Here is a 16,492-nt window from a genome sequence, read left to right on the forward strand (position 1 = left end):
GCTGATTGCGTGGCAAGCCTGGGAGGGAGGAGGCATGCTCGTGGGAGGCAGCGGAGCAGAAATGAGCTGGGGTGGGGGGGCTGCAGCAAGTAGGGGGGGGGTAAAAGAACTGCTTGCAGTAACATGAATTCAGATACATGATAAAGCAGCCCCGCTCCTCAGAGCGATGCTTTACAGTGTTATATCCAAATTCGCGTTCTATCGGACCACGTTATATTGGGGTAGAGGTGTAGTATAAATGAAAGTTTACAACACCACCACATTTGCCAAATAGAACGAAATCTGCTCCTGCATTGATGCCAGGACACAGGAATGCAGCAGAAAAAACTTTTCTAAAGATTTATCCAACTAGTGACATGTTGCTTAAATGTTGCCATCATCTTCAGAAATCAATTGTGTTAACTCTGTGACCAATGGACAAGTATGCAGATTAAAATATAGACTGGGATATCTTCCAATTCAAGTAATTTCAATGCTATCTGACCACTGAGCTTGGAGATACTACGCCTAACATAGGTTAGCACACATACATCTGTGAAACTCAGCTTCAGATTCACATGGAAAGAAAAATTTTAAAGTAACGTTATTAAACATTATCAAAGATAACTGAATACCTAGGCCGGGATGGCCAACCTGTGGCTCCGGAGCCACATGGGCTCTTCAGAAGTTAATATGCAGCTCCTTGCATAGGCACCAACTCTGGGGCTAGAGCTACAGGTGCCAACTTTCCAGTGTGCCAGGGGTGCTCACTGCTCAACCCCTGGCTCTGCCACAGGCCCTGCCCCCACTCCACCCCTTCTGACCCCCACTCCTGAGCCTGCCATGCCCTAGCTCCTTTGCCTTCAGGATGTACATGGAGGGAGGGCTGGGCTGATTGGCAGGGCTGCCGGTGGGTGGGAGGCGCACGCGATACTGACATATTAGAGTGGCTCTTTGGAAATGTACATTGGTAAATTCTGGCTCCTTCTCAGGCTCAGGTTGGCCACCACTAGCCTAGACACAAACTAAATCAAAGCTATGTCTACATGACTTGTGTCATTCAGAGGTGTGACTATTCCACCTGCGAGTGACATATGTTACACAGAGGCAAGTGCTTGTGTGCACAGTACTATATCAGCAGGAGAGCTTCTCCCATAGAAGATAGACAGGGAACCCCAAACTTTTTACGTCACGCCTCCCCCACCCCACCTGTAATGGAATCTGTCCATGCCCCCCGGAGCTGTGCTGAAGTCAGAGCTGGGGGCTGGGGCTGCAGGCAAGACCAGAGCAGAGCTGGGGGTAGTATGGGACTGTGTGGCACTCCTTCCCCACCCCCTGAAACATTCCTCCTTGCACCCTAAGGGGCGCACCCCACAGTTTGGGGACCACTGGCATAAAGCGTCTTCACTAGAGGCACTGCTGCATCAGTGCAGTGGTGTCGCTGATGTGCTGTATATACAAGTCAAAACAAACTATACACAAACTAAAAGAAATTTTGGAAGTATGATACTTACTTCTACATTTATATACTTCTACATCCCTTCCATACAACATAGCTCTGTGTCAAAAAATAAAAACAGCAACATATTTGAGTAAATAAATGTGTGGAATAAGCTCAACAGGATGATCACTTGCCTTCTAATTCTGCTTCTCCAAAATAATGCCAACTTTGCTGTACTCTCATTTTCAGAACAAGATGCTCAAAGGAGGCCCCAAATGAAAATGAGTACAAGACTAAACTGGCAGCAACTGCAGGCCACAGCCAACACTGAGAACAGGAAAGCATGCGGTAAAATACACAAGTCTGTAGAAGGCATTACAACTAAGAAAAACTCACATAAAAATCAGCCAACTTAAAAGTGAGAAAAAATGGGACAGGAGTGAAATCCTCTACCCTGGAACCAAGGATAACAGAGGGAAATTCTGGAAAGGCACAGTAATGTAGAGCCCACACCTCAAATACTCTTGGCTATTATCCTACCCATTAATTACTTCTTATCCATAAGCTAGCTAAATCAGAGTTACTAAAAAGGGACTGTGTTCAAATTAGGGACTGAGCCCAATGTCCATCCCAGGACCACTAAAGAACTTTCATAAAAGTCAACAAAAAGGTATTTCAACAGGTATTGAAAGACTTATCTGGTATTTAAATCAAGCTTTTAAAAAAATATCCCAATCATCTGGCAGAGACCAGACCTGAAAATGTCATCCAGAAAGTCATATGTAATTGAAAAAGATACTTTAGAAGGAAAATACTTAGGGAACCTACATATTCATCTATAGTAGGTTTCTGTAGCTACAGCATTCTATTTCACAAATTGGTCTTATTAAAAAGTTAGTTTTAGATTAAGGTACATCTGAAGGTTTTTGGGTTTTGTTTTTTTTAAAATGGAGATTTATTTTTGCAGATTAGCAATGAATTTTGAAGACAAAGATGAGGTTTCCACACTACGAAAGGTCATATATACAAGAACTTCAGCAAATAGTGACATATATTACATGTTCTGTTAACAGTAAGCTTGGAGCAGAGTTGGCAAATTCCTGAGAAAAGAGTAGTTTAGGACAGGTACTGGTAAATACAGTCTTAAATCAGGTTTACACTGGGAAAAATAATTGCATCCGTGTCCAGCAAACAGAACAAATCTTGCAAAATTTTAGCTACATCTGTTCAAAAGTGAGGAATGTGAGTAACGTAGCTGGAGTCAACATAGGTTAGGTCAACTTACTGTGGTGTCTACACCCCGCTGTGTTGATGGGAAGATGTTTTCCTGTCAACTTACCTTACTCCTCTCATTCCAATGAAGAAAGAGTCTACCAGAGAGCGCTCTGCGATTGATTTAGCAGGTCTTCACTAGATCCGCTAAATCAACCCCCACTGCATCGATCACAGCAGCATCGAACCCCAGCAAGTGTAGACATGGCCTACGTTTTTCTAAACAGTGACTTAGTTGCAGGAGAATCACAGAAAAGCTTTTATTTAGTTAAAACTATGAAGCTAACTGACATTGCACTCCATATGTTTTATGGTAATATGTTTATAAGTGTGAATATAATATAACAGGAATATGCTTTAAGCAAAAGGTCTCTTGTAAGGTATCATTACAAAGGTTATAACCTACTGAATATTTTTATCCTATTTGTATTTAAAACTAGGAATGTGAAGTACAACTCTGAAGTCCTATTGTAATTATGCAAAATGTGGGCCATTAATGGTGGTTTAGAATCTTGATGGCTCCCACTGACCAGGACAATTAGTTGTAAGTGGTTTATTTACCTGAAAGACTTCCTGTATGTGCACGCCGGCCCCTGGGTAATGGAAAAATGAGGTCTTACAGTGACATGTGACCATGTCACCGGATATTGGAATCCATCTTAAACCTGGGGCTTTTCCGTTTAGAAGGATCGGTGGGGATCCAGAGAGATGAAGTATTCCTGCCTTGTGCCAAAACTATAAAAGGGGGTGGAGCAAGACAAGGGTGGTCCCAGTCATGAGAAAGCCCTTGCTTTTCACTTAAGATGCCTGCTAGAACTAACAAGGACTGTACCGGGGAAAGGATCAGGCCCAGACTAGGAAGGAGTCTAGTCTGTGAAAGAAGTGTATTGGAACATCTGAGGGAGAGATTTACTTGTAATCAGTTTCTTAATGTATTGTGCTTAGACTTGAATGTTTTGTTTTATTTTACTTGGTAACTTACTTTATTCTGTCTACTGCTACTTGAAGCCATTTAAATCCTATTTTATACTTAATAAAAATCACTCGTTTATTGATAAACCCAGAGTAAGTGATTAATACATGGGGGAGCAAACAGCTGTACATCTCTCTCCATCAGTGTTCCAGAAGGCCAACAACTTATGGAGTTTACCCTGTATAAGCTTTATACAGGAGTAAAATGGATTTATTTGGGGTTTGGATCCCATTGGGAACTGGGCTAGGTGCTGCAGATAAGAGACCTGCTGAGCAGTTTTTGGTTAAAGTCTGCAGCTTTAAGGGCCTGGCCCAGACGTGGGTCTGTGCTATAGCAGGCTAGCGTCTCTGGCTCAACAAGACAGTGTCCTGGAGTCTGAAGCTGGCAGGGAAAACAGGCTCAGAGGTAATCTCAGCACATCAGGTGACAGTCCCAAGGGGATCTCTGTGACCAAATCCATCACACTAACATACCCCTGTAAGTAAATGGTTTAAGTGATCCAAGCTCTACATTCCTGTAATTAACTTTCTCAAATTGTTTTAATAAAAAATTGCACACAGTTTAAGTGAACAACAAATTTAGAGTATGCAGCCTCTATGGCCAGTTTTATAAAGCTGAGGTTTCGTTTATATGAAGCAGACACCATAAACCTAAATACTAGGGCTGTCGATCAATCATATTTAACTCATGTGATTAACTCAAAAAATTTAATTGTGATTAATTGCAGTTTTAATCCTACTGTTAAACAATAGGATACCAATTGAAATTTAAATATTTTTGGATTTTCTTCTACATTTTTGAATATATTGATTTTATTACAATACAAAGTGTACACTGCTCACTTATTTTTGATTACAAATTTGCAGTGTAAAAACAAAATATTTTTCAGTTCACCTCATACAAGTACTGTAGTGCAATCTATTTATCGTGAAAGTGCAATTTACAAATGTAGATTGTTACAAGTCCACTCAGTCCTACTTCTTGCTCAGCCAATTGCCAAGACAAACAACTTTGTTTACATTTACAAGAGATAGTTCTGCATCCTTTTCACCTATTGGGGACATTGTAAATAAGAACAGGCGTTCGCATTGGAATTTTGTAGCCGGCATTGCAAGGTATTTATGTGCCAGATATGCTAAACATTCATATGCCCCTTCATGCTTCGGCCACCAATCCAGAGGACAGCTCCCATGCTGACTACACTTTTTTTTAAAAAAAAACAAGACCTAATTAAATTTGTGACTAAACTCGGGGGGCGGGAGGAGGATTGTATTCATCCAGCTCTGTTTTACCTGCATTCTGCTATATATTTCATGTTATAGATGTCTCAGATGATTACTCATCATGTTTAAGAACACTTTCACAGCAAATTTAACACACAAAGAAGGTACCAATGTGAAATTTCTAAAGATCACTTTAGCACTCAAAGGTTTAAGAATATGAAGTGCCTTCCAAAATTTGAGGGGGACAAAGTATGGACCATGCTCTTGGAAGTCTTAAAAGAGCAACACTCCGATGCAGAAACTACAGAACCAGAACCGGAACCACCAAAAAAGAAAGTCAACCTTCTGATCGGGGCATCTGACTCAGAGGATGAAAATGAATGTGCATCAGCCCACACCGCTTTAGATCCTCTGGAATGATGGTTGAAGCATGGAGACATTTAGAACATCTGGCATGTAAATATCTTGCGACGCTGGCTACAACAGTGCTATGCAAACCCCTGTTCTCACTTTCAGGTGACATTGAGAACACGAAGTGGGCAGCACTAGCTCCTGCAAATGTAACCAAACTTGTTTGTCTGAGCGATTGGCTAAACCAGAAATAGGACTGAGTGGACTTGTAGGCTCTAAAGTTTTACATTGTTTTATTTTTGAATGCGGGGGGGGGGGTTTGTACATAATTCAACATTTGTAAGTTCAACTTTCATGACAAAGAGATTGCACTATAGTACTTGAAAAATACTATTTGTTTTTTATAGTGCAAATATTTAATCAGAAACAACAGAGTGAGCACTGTACACTTTGTATTCTGTATTGTAACTGAAATCAATACATTTGAAAATGTATTCAAATATATTTAAATAAATATTATTCTATTGTGCAACAGTGCAATTCATTTTTTTAATCACAAATGCTGGGGGGAGGGGATAAAACTATATTGATGCAAACATTTTTTCTTCTTGCCAGAGAAATCCCCAAAACTTAAAACTTGTTAACATTATGCAGCTTCTTTTTTAACCAATGAAATATTTTATCTATTGTCCACCCCCCAAAAAAAACCAAAAAAACAAAACAGGTAAGCCAAACATCCAAGCCAAGCACAAAACTCATAGGATCCAGTGAGCAGTTTCTCTGGCAAACTGTAAGATCAGTAGGCGGAAGGGGCTCCTGTACTGGGACAGCTACTACTGCCACTTGTCAGACACCTTCACTTGAACTTAAGCTCCTTCAGGCAGGGGGTCCATCTTTTTGCCGAGTTTGTACAATGCCTTGCACAATGGGGTGCTAGTCCCTGACTAGTGCTCATAAGCACTATAATAATACAAAGTTAATATTACTACAATCCTCACTTTTCTTTTCCCTGCATTGCCCCATTACTATTAGGAACTGGAACTTCTTGGGAATTGGGATGGAAGTGTGACACTGTACTCCATATTCTTTACAATGACATTCAATATGATTATGACATATTATGATGTATTTTATGCAAGTCAGTGAGATGTCATTGGGAAGTTTATGATTTGCTGAATGATTATCCTTTTTTGTATCTGAAATTATGAATATTGACTATCTATTTCACATGTAGCTATTCCTGGGCAATGCCCACTAGGCAAAGGCTCTAAGTCTAGAATGGGTCCTTACCAGCCAGCCATCAAGCTAATTAGCCATGAGAGAGAACAATAAGCCTCAGGGGAAGCTTATCTCCACCTGGGGAGCCTTCCTGAGGATGCTACAGACAGCCTCCGATAAAGGCTACTGTTACACAACAGGGACATGTGACCGGTCACCTGGTGCTGGACTTCATCTTGGGAGGTTTATTTTTCCACTGACTTGCGTGGGAACCAAGTGTTTGAAACAGTGTTCCCACCATGTGCAAAAGCTATAAGAGGCAGGGGAGCGACATCATCTGGGTCCTTCAATGACTCCCCAACCAAGGAGGCTCCTGCAAACACGTAAGGAACAAAGACTGAACTAGGGGGAAGTGCTAGACCCAGGCTAAAGGGATTTTTAGCTTGTGAATGGAACACCTGGGGATTCCCAGCTGTAAGAAAGTGCATCTTGCCCCTTAAGAATCTGCAGTCTGCTTGTATCATTACTTAGCATGAGAATTTGCTATTCATAGCCCATCTATGTCGTATATTAAGCTTAATTTGCAGGTAATCTGTTTTGATCAGTTTGCTATCCCTTATAATCACTTAAAATCTTTTATAGTTAATACGCTTGTTTCTGCTTTATCTAAAACCAGTTTGTGGGAGTTGTAACTCAGGGCAGAAAGCGGTTGTATATTACTATCCACACTGAGGGAGGGGATGAATTGCATGAGCTTATACTGAACAGTTTCCTATGCAGCACAAGATTGTATAATTTTGGGTTTATACGCCACAGCGGGTGCGTGCCTTAGGAACTGGGAGCCCTAGCTGAAGCCTTACCATGCAGGGGCTGGTTAAAAAGCCTGCATGCATGTACTGCAGCTAAGTGTGTCCTACCTGTGTGCATGCTGGTGGAAGTGCAGGCTGGAACCTGGAGAGGGCTTGGTAGCTTGTCACAGCAGTACAGTGTCAAGATTCCTTCCCCACTCTGCTCTCTAGGGTACAGATGTGGGGACCTGCATGAAAGACTCCCCTAAGCTTATTCTACCAGCTTAAGTTAAAAACTTCAAGGTACAAACTTTGCCTTGCCCTTGAACCCTATGCTGCCACCACTAAGCATGTTAAACAAAGAACAGGGAAAGAGCCCACTTGGAGACGTCTTCCCCCAAAATATCGCCCCACATCCTACACCCCCTTTCCTGGGGAGGGCTTGATTAAAAAAACCAATTTGCATACGTGAACACAGCCCCAAACCCTTGTATCTTAAGAACAATGAAAAAGCAATCAGGTTCTTAAAAGAAGAATTTTAGTCAGAGAAAAAGTAAAAGAATCACCTCTGTAAAATCAGGAGAGTAAATACCTTACAGGGTAATCAGATTCAAAACAGAGAATCCCTCTAGGCAAAACCTTAAGTTACAAAAATATACATTCTTGTTCAGCTTATTTACCAGCCATTTAAACAAAAGGAAATCAACTCATTTCTAGCTAGATTACTTACTAACAAGTTTTAATACTTGATTCCTGTTCTGTTCCCAGCAAAAGCAACACAGACAGACAGACCCTTTGTGTCCGTCCCCCTCTCCCCCCGCAGCTTTGAAAGTATCTTGTTTCCTCATTGGTCATTTTAGTCAGGTGCCAGCGAGGTTATCTTAGCTTCTTAACCTTTACAGGTGAAGGGATTTTGCCTCAGGCCAGGAGAGATTTTATAGTTCTGTATACAAAAAGGTGGTTACCCTTCCCTTTATATTTATGACAAGGATGTAAAAGGGAGCCCAGCCTGGTGGGTCAAGGGGACTCAGTGGTACCCCAGTTCCAGGTGGCACCCCAGGGGGAACCCACCACAGGGAGAGTTGAACTTGATGTCTCTTCGCCATGCACATTCCATCTACATCCCTGTTGCTGATAGGGCATGGTGGGTGGAGAAAGTGAGAAAGGTACAGTTACAGCCAAAGTTAACTAAGCAGCAGAAAATACAGTTTCTACATCTGGTGAACTGTGATGTCATGCTCAGAACTCCCAGAACTGTGAGCCACTGTTTTATCACTCCGACTTCGCAAGAGTGAGAGCTTTGCTGCTGCTAAACTCCATGTCAGCTCACTAACACAACAGCCTGTCTGCCTTGTCAGCAAACTCTTCAAGATTCTGTCAGTCTAAACTTTGCCTAACAGGTAACAAATCAGTGAATCAGAGTTCCCAAGTTCACTTAAGACATCTCCCTGCAGCATGCAGTCCACCTCACTGGATACTCAGAAATTAGGTTCTCTGCGTCCCAAAAGGCAGAGCATGCATCTGTTAGGTGAGCTGAAAACTTACCCTTTACACCGAGATGGTTTTGTAATAATCAAGATTAAATGTATTAACAAAGAACAGATTTAAAAGTGATTCTAAGTAAGGAGAAAAGACATATGGTTACAAACAAGACAAGTTTTCTAGCAATTAACACTTAATTTTAGCAAGTTACAATCTCTCTCTAAGCAGATATGTCACTTTACTCCTGGGGGAATTCTGCACCACTGCATGCATAATTCATGGGCCATGCATTTTGTGTTTCCCTGCAGAAAATAACTTCTGGCTGAAAGATGCTGGAGTTCTACCTATCGCCCACCAGAGGCTTTTGTGGCACTAGAACAGAGCAGCTGCTCCTGGCCAGGCCCAGGTACCATATGGAAGAGAAAGAGCCTGCAGTGACTTTGTCACAGCACCTGGCGGGCCAGGTCAGAACACAGGGGATATGGAGAGACAGACAGCATGGGGCACATGAGGGGTCACATACAGGGGTTCATAAGGGCTAGTAGGGGAGGACAGACTTAGGCAGGGGCTGAATGGGAGTGGAGGCACAGGGCCACATGGGGAAGGGGATGCAGAGCCACATGGGGAAGGGTGTGCTGGCTGATGGGGGTGGAAGGAAACAGGGACAGGGGTGCAGGGACACGTGCCTGACTGAATGGGAGAAGCTAGGGATCAGCCAGGGGAAGCTCCCTAACATTCCCTCCCGGGTCCCCCAAAAATCTGTTCCATACTTTTCCCACCCATACCCAAGAGCCCTCCAAGTTCAGACCCAGGTTCCTTCCCAGCAATTTACTTTCCTCTCCCTCAGCTCATCCACTCCCCTGGATTCCCCCAAGCCTTTGCCCTGCTTCTGAGGGGTTCCGAAAATACGGTTCCATACTGTAGTTTAAATGAATTACTCAGAGTTCTGTATTAATATGCCTAGTAAGAAATTTGTCAAAAAACATTTCATGAATCTTTTGTTTTCTGTATTGTTACAGACATACTTGCTGACAGCATTTTGAAATAAATTACCAAAATAACTGAAACTGGAGTGATTGTACTATTATTTTGACATATAAAATATGCAGAATTTGAAAATATTGTGCACAGAATTTTTTTGGTACAGAATTTCCCCAGGAGTATTACTTACATCAAGTTACCAGCCCACCAGATATGGGGATCCCATATTCACAGAATCAGAGGATGCTTTATTCCCCAACCAACAGTTAACTAGAAAGTCTTTTTCTCCTTTTATATTTTCCTAATTCCATTGTCTTTGCCTCAAGACCCAGGAAGACCTTCTGGGGGTACAAACTTTAGTGTAAAAAAACAGTTGAATATGTTTTGCATTTAAATGAACCGATTTATTAAACAATGGTAGTATTATCTGTAGTTAGTGAACTGAGGTGATTGTACATAGATTTGGGCCACGGTGACTGGAAACAAAGGTATTTAGGCTCTTAACTTTTGCTGAATTCAGCGGAAGTCACACTAAACACTTCTGTGGACACCATGTCCGTCAAAAATTTAAGAACTAGTAGAGCTCATCCTCTTACAGCTAGTTTTTATTATTTCTAAATTAGAAGAGGAAGACTAGCTTTCCTGCTTTTTCAACTTCCAATTGGTTTCTTAACTTTGCACGATCCATTGAACTGAACTAGTTAAACTGAAAAGAAAATATTCTCTATGCATCAGCAAAGAAGCAACTGGTTTTAGGCCTTCAACAGACTGATTCCAGGTGCTTAACCAATGACTTTCACAAGTTGTGGTTTGACTTCTTCAATTTTTTTTTTTTTAATTTTGTTTAAATGATTTCAATATGTTAAGTTTGGGGACTTAACACAGACTGACAATTTCCAATTTAATTTGAAATAGATGTTTTTAAAACACTGTATTAAAATTTAAAATATTCTGAAGTGTTATCCATGATGGAAGGCATCATTGGAAAACAATTAACTTGTGGAAACCAAAAGTAACTGAGGCAGAAAAATATGTTACGCCGAATAAAGGCAATTACTTGTGTGTGAAGCTGGTTGAAATTGATTTTTTGATGAACGCAAACTGTTTGAAAAAAAAAAATGGAGTTTTTAGGATTTTCCTTCACTCTTCTTCTCTGCATTTGTTCACATTTTACTTCCCTTCCTTCCCCCACAACCGGGAATTTCCCCACGATGACAAAATAAAACATTTCAAACTTTCAAAAGTTTTCTTCCAGAGTTTGTTTAAAAAGATATTGTTTGATGAAATTTGGGGGGTGGGGGGGAGGAGGTTTTGAGAAAATTGACCTTGGGTTTCTTTTTGATGTATTATAGTGCTCTGAAATTATGCTAATTTGTGTATGATGTTTTGATTTTGCTGTAACTAGTTGTTTAGCTACCACAAGTCAAAAACCCTGCTGTTCTCACTTCTAGATTTCATGTTTTCACAGGACATTAGTGATAATTTTCTTGTGGCAACATATAAACAATTCCACAGTCCACTAACAAACTGAATTCAGTCTCAGAAATTGGAAAGAGGATTTAAACAAAAAATTATGTAAAGATCTGATAAGAAGGGCTCTGTGGTCATAGCTAGAGCTAACACAAGGACTATCTATAGGGCTCAAATGAATGTTATAACTAACTTATAAAGCCAACCTTTATGTAATTTGATCATTTTTTGTTCTGCACATTTAAAAAAAAAAATCACAAGTGTCCTGGTAAGCATAAAGAAAAGGAAAGGTTTCAGAGAAGCAGCCGTCTTAGTCTGTATTCGCAAAAAGAAAAGGAGTACTTGTGGCACCTTAGAGACTAACCAATTTATTTGAGCATAAGCTTTCGTGAGCTACAGCTCACTTCATTGGATGCATATTTGCCCATTGCCTTACACATACTTCAGCTGAGTATTTCGTCAGCCCAGTAAGGTAACAACTACAGCTTAACTTAACTGCCAAGTTCTTACACCTCCCCATCTGGAGACACACATCTTTTCCAACTGGAGTTACATGATACCTCATATCCCAAAAACTGAAGAATCCAGACCTATATGATTATGCACCCCTCACAACTACACAGCAACTGCCAAAGGACCATATAATCAGAGCATGGAACTAACAGAGCCCAAGGCCATTCCAATCACTCATATTAGGCTAAAACCATGGGGTTTTTTTTATGATATTCTATAGAAGACCAGAGTGGATTTGATTTAAATCACAAGTCAGACAGACAATTTAATCATGGATTTCTACATAAAAGTGCATTCTTGTGGGTTATAACCTTAATACATATTCTTCACAACTCGAGATAGATGTAGGTTTCATTTTTAGAAGGTACACACTATACATTTTTAAAGTGGTTTATTTTGAAAACTTTTCAGATTAGTTTTACAGCTATATCAGAAAATGAATGATTGTTTGGTTATTTCATTTACCAAAGGTAATACAAGCAGATATTTATGAAGTCACTGGGAGGTGAACTATTAATATTTGGAGGATTTTCTTGACATGATGCATTAAGAGACCACCACCAGACAGACCTTTAAATTGTTTTATTTAACTAACAAACAACAACAATGTTAAGTATTCTGGATTTTTTTCTTCGATAGCAAACATTTTAACAAAAGAGAATATGAATTTTTGAATTTAGTTCAACATTCAAGTTTTTTAAAATCAGGTTTGTTTGTTAAAATTGTTTAAATTAGTTAAATGAAATATTAAAAAAATTGAAATTGACTGTCAGCCAGGTCAACACGAAAAACTTAATATTGGTTTTTGCAGCTAACTCAGTCATCTTCACCTTCATTTTCCTGTTTGTTTATACTCCTGTTTCACTTTGTTTCTACTGCCTGTCTCTCCCTTCTCACACTTATCTCCAGACTTCTTCTTCTTGTCCAGATCTATTCCGCCCCCAACAATCTTTTTTTTCATTGAACTTTTCGAAACTTTACACTTTGAGAGAGATAAGGGATTGACTCCAAGTATGCAAATTTGCAGAGGGACAATAAGGTTGAGGTCTATTATTAACAGCAAAAATGTTTTTAAATATTTAAAGAGAAATAAGTACATTATCTCTGGAGACACAAATCCAGTTTGAGAACTGCAAAACTAAGCATCTGTGATGGTATCTGCTAGACTGAGCACTATTGGGTAGATGGAAAGATTAACCTTAAAAAAAGCCACTATACAGAAGCCCCTGGAATCCCATAAAACTGGGTCCCTAAATCCATGAACTATTGGAACTTATTTACAAAACTTTTCTTAAAGATTACATGAATATATAGTCTCATACTATAGAATTAGAACGTCTAATCCCTATTCCATGAGGAGATATATTTAAGCTATAAAGGTATCTTAATTAAAACTAACTTTAGGTAGATTTTTCCCCCCCTCAAAAAGGGAAATCATTTTTCCCCCAATTTAAATTAAAAAATTGGTTTTATTTATTATGTTTTTAAATAAATCCCTGATTTTTATCCACCCAGCACAAGACTGACAACTAAATTGCTATGCCAGGTCACAAGCTTGACCATATACATTTAAAACCTTGTTATAAAAATTTAGGTTCTATAATGTCATCTTGGCCCAGTTAGAACAATGCTCTATGCTAAACACACCAATTTTTATCTATTGTTATAAAGTTACTAATTAAAACATAATGAGAAAGGGCTTCAATTATCTTAATGTCTTGAATACTTTGTTCCATGTTCTTCCTGCCTCAAAGAGGAAACCAGTTTTGCAGACAACTTCAAATCACATTAGCTGCGACCACCCTAGTTTAAAGTTTTATTGCCAGCAGGAAGACCAGAGACTCCACTTGCCCACTCACTACCATCCCAAAAAACCTGCAAATAGCGACGACATGAACCATCCGCCTCACCTTCACAGGGACACTGCGCGTGGGAAACTTGGCAACTTCAAACACAAAACATCCAAGGGCCCTTCGCCTTTGCAAACACACTAGGCTGCTACCATTGCTCTTTCTTACTGAAGAAGGGAACTCACAGATGCGTCGAAGTTTTCCAGTGGTACCATGGGGCTGCTTCCCTTGCTTGCTTTTTAAGGAAAAAACTAGCACACAGAGCCACCCCCCAAAACGTGAAGCGGACTCACAGCGAAGAGGCGGCTGCACACCGGCCTTGTGAGTCACCTCTTCGTTACCTGCGAGCGTCCCGGGGGTGCTCTAAGCTCCCTCGCCACCCCATCCCCGAGCGGCGTCAGATTCCCCCGGAGCTTTGGCGCGATCTGAGTTTGCCTCATTGCGAGGCATCAACACGGGCCTTGTCCTCGCTCAGCGCTGCGACGTATCTCCCCGGCACCCAGCGGCCGCTCAGAGTAACCGAGCCGCCGGGGGCCTCCCAAAAGCCGGGAGCCTATCGCCGCACCCGCTCCCTTCCCACGGCGACCGACGCCTGGGGCGCGCTCCGCGCCAGCCCCGCCTCGCCCCGGAACTGGGGCCAGGGCTCACCACAGGCCCGCCCGGAACCGGGGCCCAGCACCCAGAAGCGCCCTCACAGCGGCTCGGGCGCAAACACCAGCGGAAGCCTCGGCTCACCCCGCTCCCGCTCTGCCGCCAGCGGGGGATGGGGGAGGGGGAAGCTCCATCACCAACAACACTGTTGCTGAGGGCGACAGCCCGCCTCGTATTCCACCCCCCCCCCCGGCCCGGCCCGGCCCGGCCATCGCCGCCCCGGCAGGAACAGCATAAACCACCCCGCACCCCTCCCCCACGAGCTCACCCTGCCCAGGCCCGCACGGCGGACGCGCTCCCGTCTTTCCCAGCAGCAGCGAGCGCAGCAGCTTCGGCCGGCCACGCACAAACAGAAATTGCGTCGCACTCCGGAACGTCACTTCCGCTCACGCCCCCTATTTCCGGAAGTTTCTGGAACGACCTCGCCCTCTTCCCTCGAAGCGGAAGTGGGGGGGGGGGGAGGGCGAGACAGGGAGAGCGAGCTGCGGCGCCACCTGCTGGCCGTTGGCGGCGCGCCGAGCGGCTTGGGTGCGGCGGGCGGCCTCGCGGCCGACGGGGGAGCCAGTGCGGGAGGGGGAGGAGGCCTGGGCGAGGCCGCCACGGCACGTCGCAGCGCGCCAGGCACCCGCCCCCCGAGTCTCCCGCCTGTTGTGGGCCCCCACCCCGAGGGCATGAACCATGGTCCCAGATGACCCTCGGGGGGGACGGGGGGGGAAGGCATCGCACGCCCCCGGGGGCACCCCAAGAGACGGCGGTAGCCCCGTGCCAGGCTGGCCCCGTCGAGAACTGAAGGCTTCCGAGCTACACCGGGCCTGGGTGCCCTGTGCTGAGCCCCGTAGGGCAGCCCGCGGGGCCAAGGTGCATTGCACCTTGCTGACCTCAGCAGCCACACTTAGATCCCCAGGGGCCTGGGCAACGCTGTGGCTGCCCTAGGGTGACCAGATAGCACGTGTGAAAAATTTGGGATGGGGTTGGGGGTAAAAGGAGCCCATGTAAAACAAAGTCCCAAATATTGGGACTGTCCCTATAACATCGGGACATCTGGTCACGCTAGGCTGCCCAGATCTCAACCCTGGGTGGCGTGGTATAGAATCAGCTTGACGTGACCTCCTACTGCAAGTAATGCATCGGATGAAGTGAGCTGGAGCTCACCAAAGCTTATGCTCTAATAAATTGGTTAGTCTCTAAGGTGCCACAAGTCCTCCTTTTCTTTTTGCGAATACAGACTAACACGGCTGCTACTCTGATACTGCAAGGCTGTGACCAATTGGACTAATGCCATCCTGAGAGGCATAATTATTGTAGGGTTGCCATGCCACTTTTCTAACGGCTGTTAAACAGACCCTGGAGTTGGCAGCCCCACCCCTGTCCCACCTCTTCCCCCAAGGCTCCACCCCTTGCCCCATTCTCTACCTCATCCCCACAAGGCCCCACCCCTGTTGCTCTCTCTTCCCTCCCCCCACCCAGTTGTCACCTCTCAGGTATATCTGCCCACACATCCTGGGTAGTAAGCATAATTTGCATACACATAGGGGGAGGTTCATTTACATGCACTCATTTGAACTTCTCCATTTTCACACACACAGTGGGGGTGGTTTGCTTCATTAGCACACTAGTTCTTGGAGCAGAAGAAGGGAGCTCTTCCTTTTGCATGAACAGCGGGGGTGAAAGGGAAGACTCTTCCCCCCCCCCCCACCTTTGAATGCATATCCAGACTGGGAGAGAGACTCCCCTTATTTTCACAAGTACATAAGAAGAAAGTACCATCCACATGCACACACAGTGGGAGTGTTGAAGGAAGAAAAACAGGTGCTCCCCCATTCGCAGCACATCGACCTGAGACAGGAGAGAAGGGAAGCACCTCGCCCCCATCCCCCATTTGTTGCACACCCACCTAGTTCCTACATCCCACCAAACTTTCTGAACTTTCCCCAGTTGGGTAGTCCGGAGTCGGTGGGGCAGGCAGTGTTCCGGCTGTATTTGGCTGGGTTCTGTCCCCGTCCTCACAAGGGTGGTGAGTGTTCGCTGGGTAAGCATCTGTCAGTGGGTTAAATTCAAATTAGGAGCAAGCGGTTTCCACAGATTAAAAAAAAAACAGACATCCGGGCTTATAAAATGGCACCCAGACACAAAAAACAAAACCCAGACTGTCTGGATGAAAACCAAATGGGTGCCAACCCTAATCATAGGAATCTTGAGTAGGAGAAGAGAGGTTATTTTACCTCTGTATTTGGCAATGGTGTGACTTTTGGTGTAATACAATGTCTGGTTGTGGTGGCCACAATTCAAGAAGACTGTAG

At 43.4% G+C, this 16,492-nt stretch overlaps 1 protein-coding gene across 5 annotated transcripts in view; it reads right to left on the minus strand.

Annotated features, from left to right (window-relative positions):
* DNAJB6 (DnaJ heat shock protein family (Hsp40) member B6) overlaps nt 1-14,629 on the minus strand; it is a 98,766-nt gene extending 84,137 nt beyond the window's left edge. For 2 of the 5 annotated variants that reach the window (XM_043509643.1, XM_038388625.2), the window contains exon 1: nt 14,461-14,606. The gene's annotated coding sequence lies outside the window, so the exon portion shown is untranslated. Of the gene's footprint in view, nt 1-13,601; nt 13,771-13,882; nt 14,332-14,460 lie in introns of those variants that run through there. The other 3 variants (XM_038388622.2, XM_043509641.1, XM_038388623.2) reach the window with 3 other exon arrangements.
* Between the last annotated feature and the right edge of the window lie 1,863 nt (nt 14,630-16,492).

The sequence above is a fragment of the Dermochelys coriacea genome, chromosome 2 (assembly GCF_009764565.3).
Source record: "Dermochelys coriacea isolate rDerCor1 chromosome 2, rDerCor1.pri.v4, whole genome shotgun sequence".
NCBI classification, from domain to species: Eukaryota; Metazoa; Chordata; order Testudines; family Dermochelyidae; genus Dermochelys; species Dermochelys coriacea.